Below are 19,493 nucleotides of genomic sequence, written 5' to 3'. Positions count from 1 at the left end.
CATTACATTAACTGAATATGGAGTTCATATTTTGTTGACAGCTTCAAGAACTTTATAGGATGTATTGATTATAAGGCAGCAGAAATCACCATCCTTTCTCCCCACCCCTAAGATACAAACTTCTAGCTCCTGAAATGCAGCTCCACATTTAAGAGATCTTGTGTCTGCCATGCAGCACAACTGGCCACTTGAGTTTCATTTCACTTTGTTGTGTCAGAAAATCAATCAGTGACTTCAGTAAAATCTTGGGACTTTCTTCCATCTCTAGAGCCATGGTAAATAATTCATGTCCTTTTCCCCCCGTTCCCCCCCCAAAAATCCTCTATTCTTAACCAAATTACTTTCAGAATATGTGTTATTGAATCTGACTTGGATCTCTTGTCACCATAGTTTTAAAGAGTGAAAAAATCTACAGCTCTGGGTAAAAGCTTTTCACTTCCCAAGATTAAGAATGCAAAGAGGCAGTTGATAATCAGCACATCAGACCCCTGAGCATACTTTTCTTTGTATTTTTATAATGTTAACTATTTTTCTCTGTGTCAGCAAAATAACACTAACATGGAAAAATGGAATTTGCAAGTGTTAAAATTTGAAGACAATTCTAAAATGAGTCACCCAAACAATATTGATCTCCTGTGCTTACTTCTCTTGTCTGACAATACTTTCCACTCTGCCCAGAAACAACAATGGTCATAGACATAGAGTCATATGAATATCAATAAGAAAATTTTACATTTGCATATAATGCTTCTCTGCTGATTTGAAAATGTTTTTCTCCTTTGCTGCTTGCCACACTATTCTGTGCACTCAAAGCAGGTGCTATGATCTTGAGTCTTTATACCCACTTGGGTTGGGCTAAGCAAGGAGGAAGGAATGGTAACTCAGCTGCCAAGAGGATTGTCAAGAACTCTTCTCAACAGGACCAGATCAGCAAAGAGCTTGGACTTCCCTATGAGGTGTTTCTACATCTCTTTTTCCCCTTAAAGGGCACAGTCCCTTCTCTCCCGGTGGCCTTTCATTCTTCTGTGAAACTGTCCTCTTTGTAAGATGTTCTCAAACCAGTAAAAAGTATAAGAGCACTATATGTAAATGTTTTAAGGTTTGAAATCCTCTTATATGAGTTTCTTCTGGTACTTTGCAACAGAAAATAGTTTAAGTCCCATTAATTGGCAATAGATATGCTAAACATAGTCTAAGAGTGGTCTAATAGGATATCTCATCAAATCCCCATAACAGAGCTGTAACGGAGGACCTATCCCTATTCTATAATTCAGAAAATAGATTAATTGATGCAGCCAGGAAGCCAGGCTCAGCTGTCTATCAAGTTCAAGTCGGCTTGTTCTCTTATTACCATGTGTTCAGGTTAATGCCCAGATCTCTTTGTGGACACTGAAGATTGAAGCACGCCCAATAAACGGCAGCCTCCATGAATTCTGAGTCCATTAACAAACAGTCAAAAAGGAGTGGGCATATGCAGGTCAAAGGGCCTGCTCTACAGCGGCTCAGAGCCAGATTGCAGACTGGGGCTTAGGCATGCAGCAACGGCGGGCTTCCCGACACCAAACTCCAAAGTTAGATAAACTCACTCGTCTGTCTCAGGCATCTTAGCACCAGGGCTGGGCCTGCAAAACATACCACACAAATGTGTGCCTCCTGCAGCCACTAACCCCCACCCAGGACGAGGGAAGGAGAGAGTCAGGTTCCCATAGCTGCCGCTTCCTCCTCCCAGACTCGCTAATGCAACAGCTTCCCAGGGTCCCCTCCACACGGCAGGCAGCATCAGGAGGGTGAAGAAACACTGCTCCCCTGAAAGTTTACTCCAAGGAGTTTTCTACTGTGGGCACAGTACATGTTTAAATATACATAGAAACTTCCTGGCAGGTGAATGCATCTCATATTGCACTACACTCATTGCAGAAGTTTGTCCCATGAATCCCTTCAGAGGCCAAGATGTCGGGAAGCCCTTGTTTCTAGCACTTCCCTGACTCACTGTCTGACCTGGGGCAAGCCACTTAACTAATCTGTATCTTGATGTCCCCATTCATAAAGCCTGCATGGTGGACAGGAATCCTCCTGACAAATAATTCTTCCATCACAGGCAACAGTGAATGGATCCGGCAAATTCAGCTACGTAAAGAGCTGGCCTGCCCTGAGGTGACCACTCCTAGCACAGCGCAATCTGCCTGCTTCTAAGAGTCCTTAGCAAACCATATTTTGATGGAGTTCCTCTCGTTACACTCTGACTGAGAGAGAATTCCCTTGGCATGGCCTGGGCAACTTTTCATCCAGTGTGTTGAGCATATTTAGTAACAGTAGGTTATTTCATGCCTCTTGAATGTTTGACGTCTGAGTAGCTACACACACTCGAGCCTGTATTTTACCCTATTGACAGGCCCGGAAAGGACATATGGTTTAGATTTTTAGACAACACTCCATGTAAAAAGCCTTTCCTTTTATAGAGGCATATTTTTAGTCTCCAAAGCTAAACTCTGGGCTGAATTTAATCCATACAGTTCTCTGGGCCAATCAAGAGCCTACACACGACTTTGTGTCAGTGTAATACATTGTTAACTGATATGTCAGAAAATCCATTAATTGCTTTTAAGAAGCAGTTAAGAGTACCCCCAATGCTGCCATGTAAATTATTAAAGAATACCATGTAAGGGTCCCCACACCCACCCCAGACTGAGGCCCTGTGTCACAGGGTGGTGTAAATCACGCTTGCTGCCCTGAATCCTCACTGAAAATAGTACAAAATGGAAGGGGCCAAACAAAAAATGAGAGAAAGTGAAAAGCTTAAGAAGCAGGGGGCCTAGCAGAAATAGGAGTTTGCTGATGTTTCTAAACATCACACCAGTAATGATGCTGCCTGCCCTGGGGTTTCCCACATGGGCACCCACCTCTCTAGACAACAGCTGCAGGAAATCTACTCCCATCCACACAGCTCCGTTCACTGGAGGCTGGGCAGCCCTGCATTAAAGCCCTGGAGGGTCTTCCCTCCCTGGAGCCCTGTTTATCCCAGAGGAAATCTCATGCAATGCCCATTGCTCCCTCCTGTACCTGCCAGGCCTATGCCTGTCTCATCCTAGATAAGGCCAGCTGGAGGCCCTGGACTGGGGGGCCAGGGCCTTCTCTGTACCCTGGTTTGCATCACCTTGGAATGTTTATCTCAGATCAAATCATATTCATCCACAATGTTCTAAATATCTGAGAGCAGTTCTAAGACTGACCTGGAGTCTCAAATATGCATCAGATGTGGGTTCCCTTCCCCTGCTCAGCATGCACCCCCAAAGACCGGGAAAGCTGGAAAAACAGTAGTCTTCCTTTGCTACCTGAGGGGGCAGTGTGTGGTCATGGGTCTGCGGAATATACCGATGAATCTTCTGTGTTGCATTCCTTTGGTTTTAATTTGGCCAGAAATGTTTACCAACTGAGTGAGAAAAACTGTACATTTGCATATCCAAAGCACCAGAAACTGTTAGAAAGAGGACGCCTCCAATAGCCAACCAGGTATAGTTACCACAGTGTCCCAAACTCTTAAGAAACCTAAGACAGTTTCTTAGGTTGTTGACAGTGTCAACTTCCAAAGCCCTCCAGGCACCAACAATCACAATACAGAGAGGAGGTTCCTCAGGCTTCTAGACTTACTGGAACCCAATGATTACAAGTTGTAAAGGGAGGGATTTTCTTCACTATTGGACACCTGGAAGCAGTTATCTCCTCTCTCTCAGATCTAGGCTGACTCGGGTATAGCAGGCAGGAGAGGTGGTGGCAGCTACAGCTCATTATTCATTCATTCACAGAAAGTGTTTATTCAGAATCTACTCAAATGCAGACTCTTTTCTTGATGCTGGGTGCCCCCCAGCAGTGAGCAGGACTCCCTGGAGGATGGAGTCAGACAATAAATAAGTAAAATAAGTAAACACAGAAATTAAATAAGACAAATGCAATGATGACAGTAACTCAGTGTGTGTGATATCCAAGTGACAGGGCACGGGTAGGGTGTGGGGTTACTTGAGTTGTTACTTTAATAGATGACATTTGGGCGGCTCTTGGGAAACCTTGGAGGGCCAGGTGATTCAGGCAGAAAGAAAGCATATGAAAAGGTCCTGAGGCAGGAAGAGCTTGTATATCTGAGGGACAGAACAGAGGCTGTGTCAGAACAAGCTGAGGGATACAGTTGCCCTGTGAGGTCAGAGTGGTGGCTGGGCCTGGGGTAGAGGACAGACATGATCCCATTTTACACTGGCCTCGGGCTTCTAGACTGCAGTGGGGCTAGCTGGAGGGGGGCTGCTGGCCTTTCTCCCTGCTGCACGCTCCAACACTGAGCAGACTACAGGCCATGCCTTTATCAGAGTGTGGGTTCAAACCTGATTATCAGGTATAGAACCTTGACAGATCCACCCATCTCTCTGTGCTTCACATATCTGAAAAAAAAAAAAAATTCCCCTCAACCCCAGGTTGCTGAATTCAAGGTATCTGATACTTCCTTCCTTATTTCATAGATACTGTTTGCTCCTATTGTTAGCAGCACCTTTATTCCCTGAAATAATCCCAAAAATGTATTTTTGATGTTGATTTTCACCAACTTCTCTTCAGCAGACACGTATTGAGAACCTACCTACTCTACCCGCCAGTCCTATACCACCTCGAGCAGCAGCTTTATGAGCCAAAATCAGGAAGCACCCGCTTCCCCCAATCAGATAGCTCCTATTACCCCCAGGAAACTCCAACAAAGGTGTTTTGTGCCCCCCTAGATTACACACAATTGAAGTTGTATGCAATATTTTTTAAAAGTGCCAACAGGAGCATTAGGAGTCCTGACAGGTGTGTGATTCACGCACAAACCCACCAGAAGGGCCCGGGGTGAGGATGCCGTGCACCCAGAGGGCAGAGTCTGAGCTCGGTCCCAGGCGCAGGGGACTCCAGCTGGAGCCAGGTCCCAATTGGTGAGGCTTTGCTCTCACATCGAGGGCTAGTGATGGAGAGGATGAAGGGCAAGAGAGATTTTTGCCTCTGCATTTAGCTTTCATTATGCAGTTCATGACTTCCTAAAGACAGTTCATTTGTTCTTAGTTCCCAGAAGCCTAAATGAATTCCCCCACCAGGAAAAAAGTTTTGAAAATTATCTCTGTCACTGATGATTCGATCAGGAAATTACAAAAAGGAGAAAAATAGGAGCTGGAGAGCCTGAGCACTGCAGCCAGCTGCAGGACGGTGGGGAAAGAAGGGAAGCGTAGCTTTTTGCTCACTTGCCAGACACCAGGGAGCCACGAGGCATGACTCAGGCCCTGAGATGCCAGCTCTGGTTTCCCAGGATGCAGGCAGTGGGTGAGTTGAAGTCTGAGCCCCCATGGGGAAGAGAGAGCTAAGTAAGCCAGGAACACGGCAAGCGTGCGGCTGGTTTACGGCAGCAGATTTCAGAGCCGGTTTATGCAGGTCTTGATTTGTGTCCATCTGAATGTTGGCTTGTTTCGATGTCCACGCTGGACTGTGTGTGCTCCCCCCATCACAGAACACTGCACGGTGGCCCACTCACAGCCTAGCAGGTAACAGTTTCAGAAAGGAGGAAGAGGAGGAGGAGAAGGAAAAGGGAGAGACCTGAGAAAATTTGATGAGGGGACCCACAACCCTACAGGTCAAGTTTAATCTTGCAGAGATGTATCTGCTCCTCCTCTCTACTTCCCAACCATGAGATGAGTTCATCTCCTCTCCCGAAGGATGGCCCTGCTGGAGCCAGAGAGCCTTGCGACCCTTTCTGACTCAGCTGAGCGGCTCCCTACCCTCTGCACCTCCTCTGGAGATGTGCAGGACAGCAAACAGAACATTATCTAGGTGTCTTTTTTTTTTTTAAGAAATGCAATGTATTCCACATCAGAGCAACATTCTGTGTTTTCAGCAGTGCATATGCAATGCTGAGAAGTCTCCTCTGCACCCAGAGAAGGGAGGAGCACCACCTTCCTCCTCTGTCCCCACCTCTCCTTTCTAGTCCGAGTTTCACAGTTGCAGGCTAGGGTTCAACATGAGACATGCAAAAGATGAAAAAAGAGGGACGAAGTCCTAAACCTATCTGATGTGACCCGAATGGATTCTATCTGTTTTCCACATAAAGGAAATATAAATAACAGGAGCAATCATCAATTCCTAGTGCAAGGATTAGTGCTAGGTTCCAGGGAGCACCAAATCAAATGAAAGCAAAGCAAGAGTCTTACTAAGTCTTATAACTCAGGCTGTCATCTGACCACAAACTGCCCAGGGAAAAGGACACAAAGTCAGCCAGGCATGATGTCCACGCAGGGAGTCCTGTGATTGGGACCCCAAGGTCAGCCCCACCCACAGTGCCTTCAGTACAATCCAAGACAAGCTAGCTGTTAGCATTTTTGCATTGCACAGGCTTCAGGTTTAATTTGTGTGTAAGCAAAAGGTATAAAATACTTGCAAAGGATAGCCTGTTGCATAATACCCTAAAGATAAACAACAAGATTATAACCCTGTCCCCGCTACACACATGCACACATGCGGCCCCAAGAAGATCTATTGTGGCAGAAAGATCGATGACTCTGTTCCTCTTTCTGTAGAGTTATAAGATAAGTCTTTCATATATTCTGAATCATTGGTTACATTCAATGTATATGCAAAAGAAGTTCAAAGGCTGACTTTGACAAAGGGCGTTTGGAGAAGGATGATAAAATGGGTCTGATAAAACACACACAAAAGACTTTAGCAATACAACCCTACAAGTTGGGAAAGCAAGACTTGGACAGCCAGTGTGAAACTGTGTTATCTACAACTTCAGCACAAAAGATAGTGGCTCCAAGCAGCAGGCTTTATCTGGCCTCCACAAGAATAGAGATTGTACCTCCCCTGAACCATCCTGTCTGCAAAGCCCAGGAAACACCTTGCAGAGATGTTGATGCAATATTTGCCATCCCAGCTCTCAGTGACAGTTAAAGTAGTGTTACAACATAGCATTGAGCAACAACCTCACCATATCGTCCAAGTGATGTTTTATACCACTTTTTACTCCCCTCCCCACCCCAGAGACAAAGAGGACATTTGGGGTGAGATTTTTTGGTTCTTCCCTTGCTTTCAGTTTTGATTATTAGAGATAGGAAAGAGATGTTCTTCCTTCATACCAATACAATTTAAAAATCCTTTTCCCGCTGACATTTCAGGTAGGAGACTGGTGATCTTCACATTTTGCATCTTACTGCCTTATGTCTTGAGTCTTTCAAAGGATTCTCCATATCTCTTCTTGCAGATTTATTATTCAGTCCCTCTAACTTCTTTGGGGCTGGAGTTTAATTTATGGGATTGCCATCAGGAAACCACTTTGAAAGGGAAGAAATCAATTTAGCTTTTCGTGAGCTGTTAAGTTTTCCGTAAATAAAATTTCACAAGACCCTCCTTCTTTTAAAGAAGTAACAACATGGCTGTTGGAACAGTGGCACAGTCGGGGGATGGAAGTTCATTAACAGGACACAAGGTCCCAGATGGGCCCCTGTTTGCGAGACTTGGAAAAACCACTCATTTTTTCGGAGCTGCTTCTTTCTCTTTTCTGATGAATGAATTGTACCAAGGGTTGCCTAAGACTCTTCTCAGCTGTCAAATGTCTTGATGTTATTCCACAGAAGGGTGGCCTTCAAAACAGTTCCTCTCTGATTTGTTTTATAATAACGCTTTACCTTTGATGACCGTGTTTGGCTACTCACAGCGCTTCAGCAGTTCTGATTTAATTTGGTCTTCTTGATAGCCTTTGACATTGGTAGAGCTCTAGACTTGGCCAGTGTGGAAACTGGGGTCTGGCATGGTGAGGAGACCTGCAGAGGGTCAGAGAATCACATACTGAGCCACCTAATAAGACAAGTCCTGTGAGAAAAAGACGTTATAGACCAGAGGCTTTCAAGCTTTTCTGAATAGCAAGGAACAGCTAGAAGTAAATTGTGGGCATGACTCAGGAGATGGATCTATCAATCAAAAAAATCAGGCTTCAGGAAGGTTATATTCTCAGGAAGTGATTTTCCATTTATTCTCTTTTATTTCTCTTTCTTCTTTTTCTGTGTTTTTTTTTTTACAATAATAACAACTGTTATTATTTTTAATCCCCAACTAATTAGTTACAATGTATGGTTTAGAAGTCACTGTGCAGGAACTTTTCATATGGCAGTGTCCAACTTTTTTCTAAATCAGAAGTCAAGATGTATTTCTCCAAGTTCTGGACCCATGGGGAAATGCTGAGCAGGGTCCTTCTGTTAGGGTTTCCTCCTTCTGTGAAGAGCCCCCCAAGTGTGTGCACTAAGGAAGCACTGTCCTCAGAGTCAAGCCTTCCACCCTAGGAGCTCCTACCCCTCCTGGCTCTGACTAACCATCAAGTCCTCATAAATAATAAATACTAATGACAATATCAAGACACCTATTTGTATTGTACTCCCAATAAAGTCATAAGGAGAACTGGGGCTGCTCCCTAAATATGGCATGTGACTCTCTAAATAAAGGGCTTTAATGCATTTTATATTTAACCATGAGGCCATGGGCTCAAACCCAAATTGAGATGGGCTCTGCTCCTTAAGTACCATTCTGGAAAAGCCGTTAAAATATTTATCCATCTATTTGGGTTCAGTGTTTCTAAAGCAGCTCATTTCCTCGTGCCACACTTCTAGAGGACCTGTGTGCAAGTCCCCTTAAACTGGGGAGGGCCTGCCTGTCAGAAGCAAAGGCAGCCCTTTTGAACAGTCACTGTCTGCGAAACCTCTTGAATGCAAAATATGAAGAATGACATTGTTTTTAAAAATACATGCAATTCAGACTGATTTTCCTGGGCACCTGGTCAAATTATTTCTCTGCTCCATTTCTATGTGACCGTGGCAAGTCGCGGAGCCCGTTTAAGCCTAAGGGGGTAACAGTTTCAAACTTCACAGGATTATCAAGAGGATTCGGTGAGATAATGTGGCCCTTACCACAATGCCTGGGGCTCAGAAACAGCTCACTTGATATTAGAGACCTTTATTATTTGTCCACTCAAGTTTGCTCAGTCATCATAACCCTATAGCACAAAGAAGCCTTTCACTTCTGATGAGTCAATTCCACAGCTTTCTCTGTTTTCACAGACTAAGATCACTTGATGGATCCCCAGAGGTCAAATGACCTAGTCTCTTGTCTTTAGGTAGATGATGCCCCAAACCTGTTAAAACCTAGCATAGCCCACATCCAATGCACTGGTGAGCTATCCAGGCTATTCCCGACGTGACAGATTATTTACCTGACCTACCAAGTCAATTATATATATAGGCTTATATATTAGCTGTCTTGAAAAATAGAAAAGAATCCTATTTACTTTTACAGACCCCAAATTTTAGGTCAGAGAGGAATTTAGTTTTTTTCAGGAAAGCTGACTTATCACTCAAATCGGAAGTAGCTCCTTCCTTTCTGTTAAAAGGAAACTCAACAGACCTCCAACAGAGGGAATATTCTTGTTCCACAGGTTGCTATTGAGGAGTTATTTGAAGTTGATATACTTTGGAATTTAACATGCCAAATTCTCAAAGATCAATAAAGAGGATATTTTTCTATAGGAGTTTTTGTTTTTAGATTTGGGTGTGGGGGAAGGTTGCAGGTGATCCAGTGATCCAGCAGTTTCTAGATATTTATCCATACTTTTCTTTTTTAGCTCTGAATATTTCAAGCTTAGTACAAACCAAGAAAGCATTCCACTTTTGCTGTACCCATTCCCTGCAGTATTAGGAAGCCGTGTGTGTTTGTTGCTTCACTATAACTTCCTGGGTTGTATGTGAATTTATCTTTCATTTTACTCCTAAGAATTCTGGCACACTTTTAAATATAAAGCTGACTAGTAACAGGATAACATTCTCATTAAGGAAGTGTTCCTTTTGCTGCTTTACCTTAAGGCAGTATCATGTTTTCACTAAAGGAATGTCTTTGGGGGAAAGTATGAGTCCATTTCTTTCTTTCTCATTCCTAGTAACCAAGGAGTTAACCTGCAGTCTTAATCCATTTCCACTCTAATTGAGAAGCGTAGGGGGGAAATCATTTCAGTAACGAAAAGAAAATTGCTAGCCTATATATGCCCGAGGCAAAAAGAAAAGAAATGCATTCTCCTGTGAGCTTGGTCGGTGAGGGAGAAAATAATCTGTATCTTGCACTTCACTTGAAGTCACGGATCAGTTTGCCAGTGTTAAATAATGATCTCCAGAACAGTGTGTGAATCAAGAGGAAGGGTCTGCCCAGGTCTCCCAGACTCAGTTTGCTGTGGAGGTTTGAACAGTCTGTCCTTCATTCAGCTAGACCTGGAGCCAGCTCCATCTGACACTCAGCCTGGTGTGTGCAGACAAAAACGGGAGCCCCGCTGGCATATATGGTAAAGTTTTCATCTCTCCTCCTGAGAAGTTCACTTCGTTATTTGGTGTCTTTGGCGGAAGTGAGTTCTTGGCTAAACAAATAGTTCCTGTTTTAGAAGCAGTAAGGAAATAGACAAGATCTGGGGTTTTTTTTTTTTCCCTCTAAAAGGTGAGATGTTCCCTAAGTCTAGAACTTGATCATTACAGAGCTTATGATTGAATGCCTTTTAAAAATCCCTAAAATCCATGTTTATATAAATACTTGCTGAATTCCCCTCTTCAAAATTTAACCTAGTACTGTACTTACCAATAATGCTTTTGAAATTCTCCTCAAGATGTGCATCTCCCTATGCATTTGAATTGTTAAAGTAACTAGACCATAGAGCAGCAAGAAAAATAGGAGTGTGTTATAGTCACTAAACACCAGTGCTCACCGGTCAGTAATTCAACTGGAAATGAACTGGAGTTCATTTGTCATTACAGTGGAAGAATCATCTGTTCCTTTGCTCTTGTTATTTGAAAAAATGACTTAACTCTGCAAAAAAACAAGTGACAAAAAAGGCTCCAAGTATTGTTTGTGTGCTTAATGATTTTGAATAATTTTTGGGTGATCTCTGTATATTTCTTCCATTTTATGTATAAGTAAGAAATAAGCTAACAGATACCTATTTTTTCAGATGTTTTTGTTTACTTTGTTAAAAATCATTTTTACTCTTTGCCTCTTTCAAGAAGAGGTGAACTCCAAAAAATTAGTCCTATTTCTTTATTCAAAAACAGTGACAATATTTGCTTCAACTTACTGAAAAAGTGATTTAAATTATATCATTTTTCTAGCAAGTGCAAAGCAATCACATCAGAAACTTTAATCTGTCTTAACCACTGTTTGAGTAGTAGACAGTGATATTTCCTAAGAAGTCTGTGCAAAAAATTTTAATATTCCATTTCAGTGTGTGTATGGCACATTATCCATACAAATGTGATTACTGCTAGAAATTCAGTAATATAATATTATTAATGTAATCTGAAAGTATGTAACTATTACATAAAGATTTTAGGAGTTTTATGAAACTTTGGAAATGTGATTATGTAATGAGCATGATCACTTCTATTGTTGCTGATATTTTTTTAGCTATTTTTTGATTCATACTAGAACATGAAATGTCAAAGCTTTTGTGGAGTATGATAATCCTATGACCTACAAGCAGGATAGTAAGAGTGTTAGCATACTGTTTCATACAAAATTCTATCTTCCAAATTGGAAAAGAGGGGGATTAATATGAAAGGATTTGCCTTCTTGTCTGAGTGCCTGGAAAACACTCTTAAGAACAATACTTGCAATTTATTATTTAATTGATCAATGTAGATATCTCAGCAATTCCTCTACACATAAATACATTGCTTACTTACTCTTGATTCTTGAATAGACTTCCCAGGTCCAGGACAGATGAGTGATCTGGCACTCAAGATTTATTTCAAGTTTCTACATTCCCTTTCTAAAGAGTTTTGCTGTATTTGGGAGAAATTTCTCTGCAGTCTATATGGGATCCTAGACAGGAAAGTTTTTATTTCAGTGAAAAAAAGGCAGCAATTAGACCCAATATTAGTTGTAATAACAACAATGAAGTTGTTTATTCTAAAGGAAAAAAACTATGTTGTACATCCCTTAAAGTAGTATTATATAATACAATACATGGTAAAAACATCACTAATTGGGTTGACATGGAAAAAACAGAATTAGTGAAAGGGCTGAATTTTAATATTTTTAAATAATTCTAATAACAAGTTGTTATCAGCAACATTTATGAGTAACTGTGCTTCCTGCTATCAGACCTATGGAAATTATAGAACAGAACAGTGATGTATTTCTGTTATTTTCTAGAAAATGCAGAATCTTAAAGTTGCTTATTTCTTTCATTTGTTTGAATCAGAGCAGCTTGGGCCTGCTTGAGTGAATAGACATGACTTATGTGAAATAGAGGAACCCAGTGTAAAATGTCTAAGTCTTTAAAATGTATTGCGTTGAGTTGATTCTATGTTTCCCGTTATCCTTTCTTCCCCCTCCCCATTCAAAACCCAGGTTAACTCTGGCCACATGCTGGTGTGGATCAGCACCAGACCAGGTCAGCTTCTCACAATTCCAGATGGCATTTATATCTAAATGGTCATGGAACTACAAAGCCCCCATTTCCAAGTTTCTCATTTTTGGAGGTGAAGAAACTGAGGTTAGGACAAGGTAGGGGGCTAATTGTCCCCTAGGCCACCTGGCTAGTAACACAGTGAGGTCTGCTTCCCAGTACTCCTCTGCCATCATGAGATGAGTCAAACATAGTGGGAATGAATGAATGAAATCAGTCATTCATTCAATCGTGTCATCAATAACTCTAAAACATAACTTTTGCTATAGGGATGGAGTGAATGATTACCCAGCCATCATTCCCTCATTTGGAGAGCTATATGTAAAAAATATGTAAATAATATATATAATTAATTATTATTAATTGTATTTATATATAGTCATATCTTTGCTCCAAGTGTTCAACAGTGAGTAGCCTATGTAGAAATATGATCTTTCAACCAGTTTTAGGGAATTTCCTTTGTCTGTCCTATTATCCACCATTGTCCACATTTTTCACATGGGCCCGCTCACTGCTCCGCCAGCTCACAGAGGGTCATTGGGCTCATTTTATCAAACTGACCTACAGTTAATCCCCAACCCTCCTCCCTATGTCTAGCAGTTCAAAAGCCAGTAAAATTGATTCATCTAGTTATTTTACACATAAATGTTGCATGAGGAAAAAGAATCATACCTTCCCATTTCATAACTCCTGCCCCCCCATCCAGTGAGAGTCAAGATAAATTATAAACATAAAGAAATAAACTGTTCACTTTGGGGAGGAGAGTTCACTGTGGAATGATGTGGGAAACAGAATAAGATTCCTTTTTATTCATTCATAATCTGTTCATTTGTTTTCTACTCAACTAAGAAAAACTGTGTTTTGTTTCTAATTCACTGTGGCAGAAGTGGTTTTAAGTACAATAACTAAGATGCCTAAAGTAAAGAGACTGTAAAACTAATGGCTGCTTTACTGTCCTTCTCCAGAAAACCTTATTGCTATAACATTCACCAATTAGGAGACTCAAAGCCATGGGAAAGTACATAAACTCACCTCCCTGATCCTCAAGTGCAGTTGGTTTGAATTGCTCCTTGACACTTGGGTACTTTCCCATAGCGCTTGGATAAGGGATATCATTCAGAAAAGAGACTAGTTTCATGCACAGAGAGGTCTGTCAGCCTGTCACTTAAAATGCATCTTCTGTCTATGGCTAAAGGAGTCAAAAGAATGTGGAGAAGATCCATGCCCCTTCTAGGGCCCACACATCCACTCCTTGACCTCTTCTCAGTCCACTAGACTAAGAGGTGGTGACTGGGTGTGTTTGCCTAAAGATATGTTCAGACCTGAAAAGGGTTCCCAGCAGCCCTTGAGGAACCAACTCTGTGAGGTAGGGCCAGTGGTTACTGTTATAGATCTGCCCCCCTATTTCCTCTTCTGTGCTGTTTCTTCTGAGGACTAGAAGAGAGCTAGATCCTCTCCATAACTTAGTCCAGGAGCTGCCTCGCCAATTCAAGCAGTCACTGTATTTTAACTGAAAGATTGGTAGCAAGTTGACCTATTGAGGGGTTTTTGAAAAACTCTCTAGGCTGTGTTTGAAAGTATATTTCAAAATGTTCATAGGAATTGCTATGTGAAAATGAGTAATTTAGCCACTTTGCAATTCTGTTTTAAAATCATGGCCTATTAAAAATAAAACTCCTTATTCTAAGCTACACGCTGATATGAATGTCAAAGAAATCTAGCTTTGCTGGAAAAGGAAGGGACAAGAGATGCTTTGGTAGTATTCTTTCAGAGCTCAAAGAAACCAAAGCGCTACTGCATAGGCTGAGCCATCAGGGGCTGATAAAGGCTAAGTGGAAGTGAACAATGCATGAGGTTGACTTGCAGCTCATCCATGGTTGGGAAAATGCATTAGTGGTGCTGACAGTGGTTAGTGGGCCTTTGCAGTTCAGTTGCTGTTGGTATGGATGTGTGTCCTCCTGCCTCTGAGTCAGTTAAGTGACTTTGTAATAAAAATTCTGAACTTGCTTCAGGACAGCTCAGAGGGAAAATACAAGTCAAAAAAGATACATTACTTAATGGCTTTCACTAATAGGTTGAAAACAGGGCTCACTTGAGCACTAGCAGACTAGCAGCAAAACTGCTGTTCAGAGTGAATTGTGTTCACTCTATATCTGCACTGTCCAATACAGGAGCCACTAGCCATAAGTTAGTCTTAACATAAGACTGTTAAGAACTTGAAATGGGGTAAGACCAAATTGGGATGTGCTATAAATATAAAATACATGCAGGATTTTAAAGATTTTTATTACCCCAAAAAAGGATATAAAATATCTCACTAATTTTTATTTTGGCTACATGTTAAAATAACAGTGCTTGGCATATATTGAGTTAAATACAATGTATTGTTAAAATCAATTTTACCTGTTTCTCTTTACTTTTTTAATGTGGCTACTAGAAAACTTAAATTTACATACATGACTCACATTGTATTTCTATTGGACAGTGCTGCTTTTGAAGAGAAAGCATGTCCATATAGTTTAAATGGAACTTATCCAGATCTAGTAAAGAAATTCGACCTATAATACCATAGTGATACAAACCATCTTGCAAGGTGGGTTAATTTGCTGGGTACAGCGAGACACTCCACAAGCAAACTTCATGGCTTCAAATTGGCCAGTTACTGAATCTCAGTTTCTTCATCTATAAAGTGAAAGGAATAATGATGGGCCATTTTTTTGCTAGAGGGTTAAATGGAATAATGCATGTGAAGTACTCAGTGTGAAGTCTTCTTATAAGGGCATGAATCCCATCATGAGAGCCCCACTCTCACGACCTGTCTAAACCTTATTATTCCCCAGCAACCCCACCTCCAAATACTACCACATTGAGGATTAAGGCTTCAACATATGATCTGGGGAGGACACACACACAGTCAATCCATTAAAAGAGTTTAAAAAGTACAATTCGATTTCACTTATATGTGGAAACTAAAAAAACAAAACAGATGAACAAAACAGAAATAAACTCATAGACACAGAGAAGAGATTGGTGGTTGCATGAGAGAGGGGGGTGGAAGGGGTGAAATAGGTGAAGGGGATAAAAAAGCCCCAAATTCTGATTATACAAATTAGTCACAGGGATGTAAGTACAGCATAGGGCATATAGTCAATAATATTGTGATGTCTTTGTATACATATTGACAGATGGTAGGTACACTTATTGGGGTCAGCATTTAATAATGTAGGTAATTGTCAAATCACTATGTTGTACACCTGAAACAAATATAATATTGTATATCAAAAATACTTCAATTTAAAAATTAAATAAGTAAATAAATAGTCCAATCAGAGATAGCTTTGATGTCAATTTGCACTTTGCAATGCTGTTTATGAAAACCTCTTAGACACTGCTGTCTAGTGTGTGCTGACAAAATTTTTGCCAGATACTGAGCAGATGCCCTTGCCAACTTGGGGTGTGTTCTTGAACCACCAGCAGTGACAGCACCTCTGGCAGCTTGTTGGAAATGCAGAATCTCAGGCCCCACCCAAACCTACTGAATCAGAATCCACACTTGACCACATACCCAGGGGCTTCAGAAAAACATTCAGTTTATGAAGTGCTGTCTAGGGATTGGAGGAGGACTAAGACAGCTTCACCAGCAAGGTGTTCAAACTCCAGCAGTTATGTGTTTTGTAGGGGTGAGGATGAATCAGAAGGGAGTAAGATATCTACACAGTTGGCCTTGAGGGAGCCCAATAAAAGCCACCAAGTGATCTGGGACTGACAGTGAGAGACAAAGGATGTCAAATTGACAGGGATGAAAATACCAGCTTTATTATTGATAGGACTTTTGGAGAACATGGCTTGAGTGTGTGGCTCCTACTACTGAACCACCAAAATACATAGCCTTGCTCATTAACACACAGTGTCTCCCCCAAATGGGGACATGGGGAGGATCATGATCAGAGTACTAATTTTCTATTGCTGCCAAGCTAGCAAGTTACCACAAATTTAGCAGCTTGAACCACACCCATTAATTAGCTCACAGTTCTGTAGGTCAGAAGTTTGGATGGGCTCAACTGGGTTCCTAGCTTAGGAAACTCATAGGCCCAAAATCAAGATGTCATCCAGGCTTAACTCTTATCTGGAAGCTTTAGGGAAAACTGCACTTCCAGGCTTCTGCAGATAATTGGCAGAATGCAGTTCCGTGAGGTTGTGTGACAGTGTCCTGTTTCCTTGATGGTTCTTGGCCAGGGGTCACCATAGAAACTGATTCTCCTCTCTTGCATTTAGCCCTCTCCATCTTCCAACCAGCAATGCAGGCACATTAGATCCTTCTCTGACTTCATTTCTACCTCAGCCTGAGAAAACTCTCTTAAAGTTTTCGTATGATTAGATCAGGCCTACCAGGATAGTCTCCCTTTTGGCTGACTCAAAGCCAACTGATTAGTAACCTTAATTACATTAGAAAAATCCCTTTCACCATATAGCATGACCAGGACATGATATCTTATCATATTTACAGGGATTAGGGTGGGAAATCTTGGGGGTTGATTTTAGGATTCTGCCTACTATACTTAGGTTCTTTTCCCAAAGTTACTAACCAAGCAATTCAGTGTTTTATGATCGAGAATGAATGAGGATATGGAAAGAGGTCAAGAGTTTTACACCAAGGAATGTCACTCCACATAGAAACCTGAAGACAGGGAACACTTGGTTCCATCCCTTAACTCTTACCCCCTCCACCCTTCAATATATTCAAATAGTTGCAACACAAAGTAAAATACAGTTCAAGGGTCTTGCAGAGGACCTAGAGACCATGAAAAAGCATATGCTTGGCCCTGGAGACGAAATTTCACCTGAGGCAGAAGGATCTGACACCCATCCAAGATAGGGACAGTGAAGGTAGCCCTTAACCTGCAGGACTGTGCTGAAGAGCTTGCTTTACAGTTGGGGTGCACAGGAGATGCATCCTGGGACAGAATCTGCAGAATTGTGGTAATATGGATAATTAATCTGAAAGTACTATATGCAATTAATGGAAACACCCTTTTTAGGAGACTTTTGCAAAAAAGCTGGTGAGAGGTCATGAGTGAGAACTTGAACCAGAATGATGGCAATGGGAAAATAAAACAGGGATAAATTAGAACAAAGAAATCGAAAAGACGATTTGGCAACAGATTGGATGAGGTCAAAGATAAAACCATGGATCCAACTCTGGAAACTGGGAGAACTACAGTGTAGTGGGGAGGGCAAGAAGAGCTGGTTTGAGGTGGGGGCTGGGCTTGGTGAGTGTCTTCAGAAAAACACACATGGCAAATGTTAATATCCTTGTGTGTCTTCCATCGTACACACACACATTTTAACTTTGGGCTTTCCCTCCCCCTGCCACCCCATCTATTTCCCTTCCACCTCCTACATCCCCTTCACTTTCCCAATCTCTGCTCCACTGAATCTCTACTAGCAAAGGTCACCATGGCTGCCTTATTAACAAATCCAATGTAATTGTTTCAGTCCTTGTCCTTCCCCTCCTTGGCTTTTGGGACATGCCTTTCCTTTGTTTTTTTAAGATCTTATTTTCTCCTCTTTCTCTTCCTAGCTCAAGTCTTTCCCAAGCCCACCAGGTGAGGCCGCCCTGTCTTCCTCCTGTGTCTCTTCCTACCACCTCCCTAGCCCCTACATGTGTGTCTCTCGGCAGCCATGACACTCCATTGCTCTCCTCTATTTGTCCTTTGTTATCAACTAGTCTAGCACTCTGCTTGGCACACTGAAAGCATTAGCAGAATGAAGTAAGGAAAATAAAATATCTCATATCTGGGAAAGTTTTCAAGATGCCATTTTGAATGAGTAGAGGCAGAAAAAGGCTAGAAAGCCGTTTTATGTTTATTATGAATTTAACAGCCTCTCAGCCAAATAGACCTTGACCTTCTCCTCAAACTCTGTGAATGGCCAGAAATAACATCAGGATGTGACTCCTAAATATTTGAAATTTGCATGGCAAAATATTTCAGGGATATTTTCTGATGCAGACCATGAAACAGGGAAAGATAAAAGTGAAAAATGAGATCAGAATTTAATTTTTCAGAACTCCACAAAATGACACCCACAAGTATATATAGTTGTGGTGAAAAAGAAACATAGCTCACCACACGTTCACACCCATATGTAGACATGCGTGTGTGTATATGTGCATAGAGATCAAAGGGAAAGTGACCTTGTCAAGATCCCTATACTCTCCAAGTGTGAGGGTCCTTGTCTATAAAATGGGGATGGTAATGGTGTTAGCGCAAGGATTAAATCTGGCAAGGTAAATAAAAGCATTTGGCCACTGGATGGTATATAGTAGCATTCAGTGAAAGGGAGAGAGAAAGGGAGGGAGGGAGCTGGAGAATAAGCTAGCCAGATTCAGCTCTCACTGCCATGAACATTCAAGATCTCTTCTCTCCTACAGTTCAGGTTCCAGCCCCTTTAACAACTCCTTGAACAAATCACTTCTAGGTGCTTCTTCACTTACAGATACCACGCCCCCACTCCCAGCTTACCTGTGTGTGCTATGTTCCCAAGGCTACTGACACAGGGCAAACTAAGAAAGCTCTCAATGGTCAACCTGCATACCTTTACACATTCACTTGCTTTTGCCTTTCTTTCTAGGTTAAAAAAAAAAAATCTTGACTTTTCTCTCAGAATAGCTGAAATATTAGGTGTGTAGAGGAAACACTTGCTTTTCTACCCTGCACCTCCTATTTCTCAGACTCAGACAACAGAGAGGCTTCTCAGGTACTCACAAGAGAATTTCCAGCATGGTTGATTCTGCTGGGTCTCTTTAGTAGTATAAATTCAGCTGTCTGGTCAATCTTACCATTGTGGATTTACCCCCACGCCTACAAAAACTGAACATACTACCTTCAGGGTAGATTTGTCATTTCTTACCTTATCATTCATAATTAGTGCAAATGATTCTTTCACTGCTCTATTTTTTTTTTAATCTTTATGGAATCATTTTATGTACATGTTAACCACA

At 41.5% G+C, this 19,493-nt stretch overlaps 1 protein-coding gene and 1 long non-coding RNA gene across 7 annotated transcripts in view; one reads left to right on the top strand and one right to left on the bottom strand.

Moving 5' to 3' along the window:
- RUNX1 (RUNX family transcription factor 1) overlaps positions 1–19,493 on the top strand; it is a 244,093-nt gene that overhangs the window by 122,033 nt on the left and 102,567 nt on the right. The window lies entirely within an intron of this gene.
- LOC130684221 (uncharacterized) overlaps positions 1–19,493 on the bottom strand; it is a 32,630-nt gene that overhangs the window by 1,114 nt on the left and 12,023 nt on the right. The window contains exon 2 of the long non-coding RNA XR_008998410.1: positions 7,686–7,820. This is a non-coding gene — a long non-coding RNA (uncharacterized LOC130684221). The remainder of the gene's footprint in view (positions 1–7,685; positions 7,821–19,493) is intronic.

Source organism: Manis pentadactyla, chromosome 1 (genome assembly GCF_030020395.1).
Source record: "Manis pentadactyla isolate mManPen7 chromosome 1, mManPen7.hap1, whole genome shotgun sequence".
Taxonomy (NCBI): Eukaryota; Metazoa; Chordata; class Mammalia; order Pholidota; family Manidae; genus Manis; species Manis pentadactyla.
The sequence above is the reverse complement of the archived record's forward strand: the minus strand, read 5'-3'. Positions and strand labels throughout refer to the sequence as shown.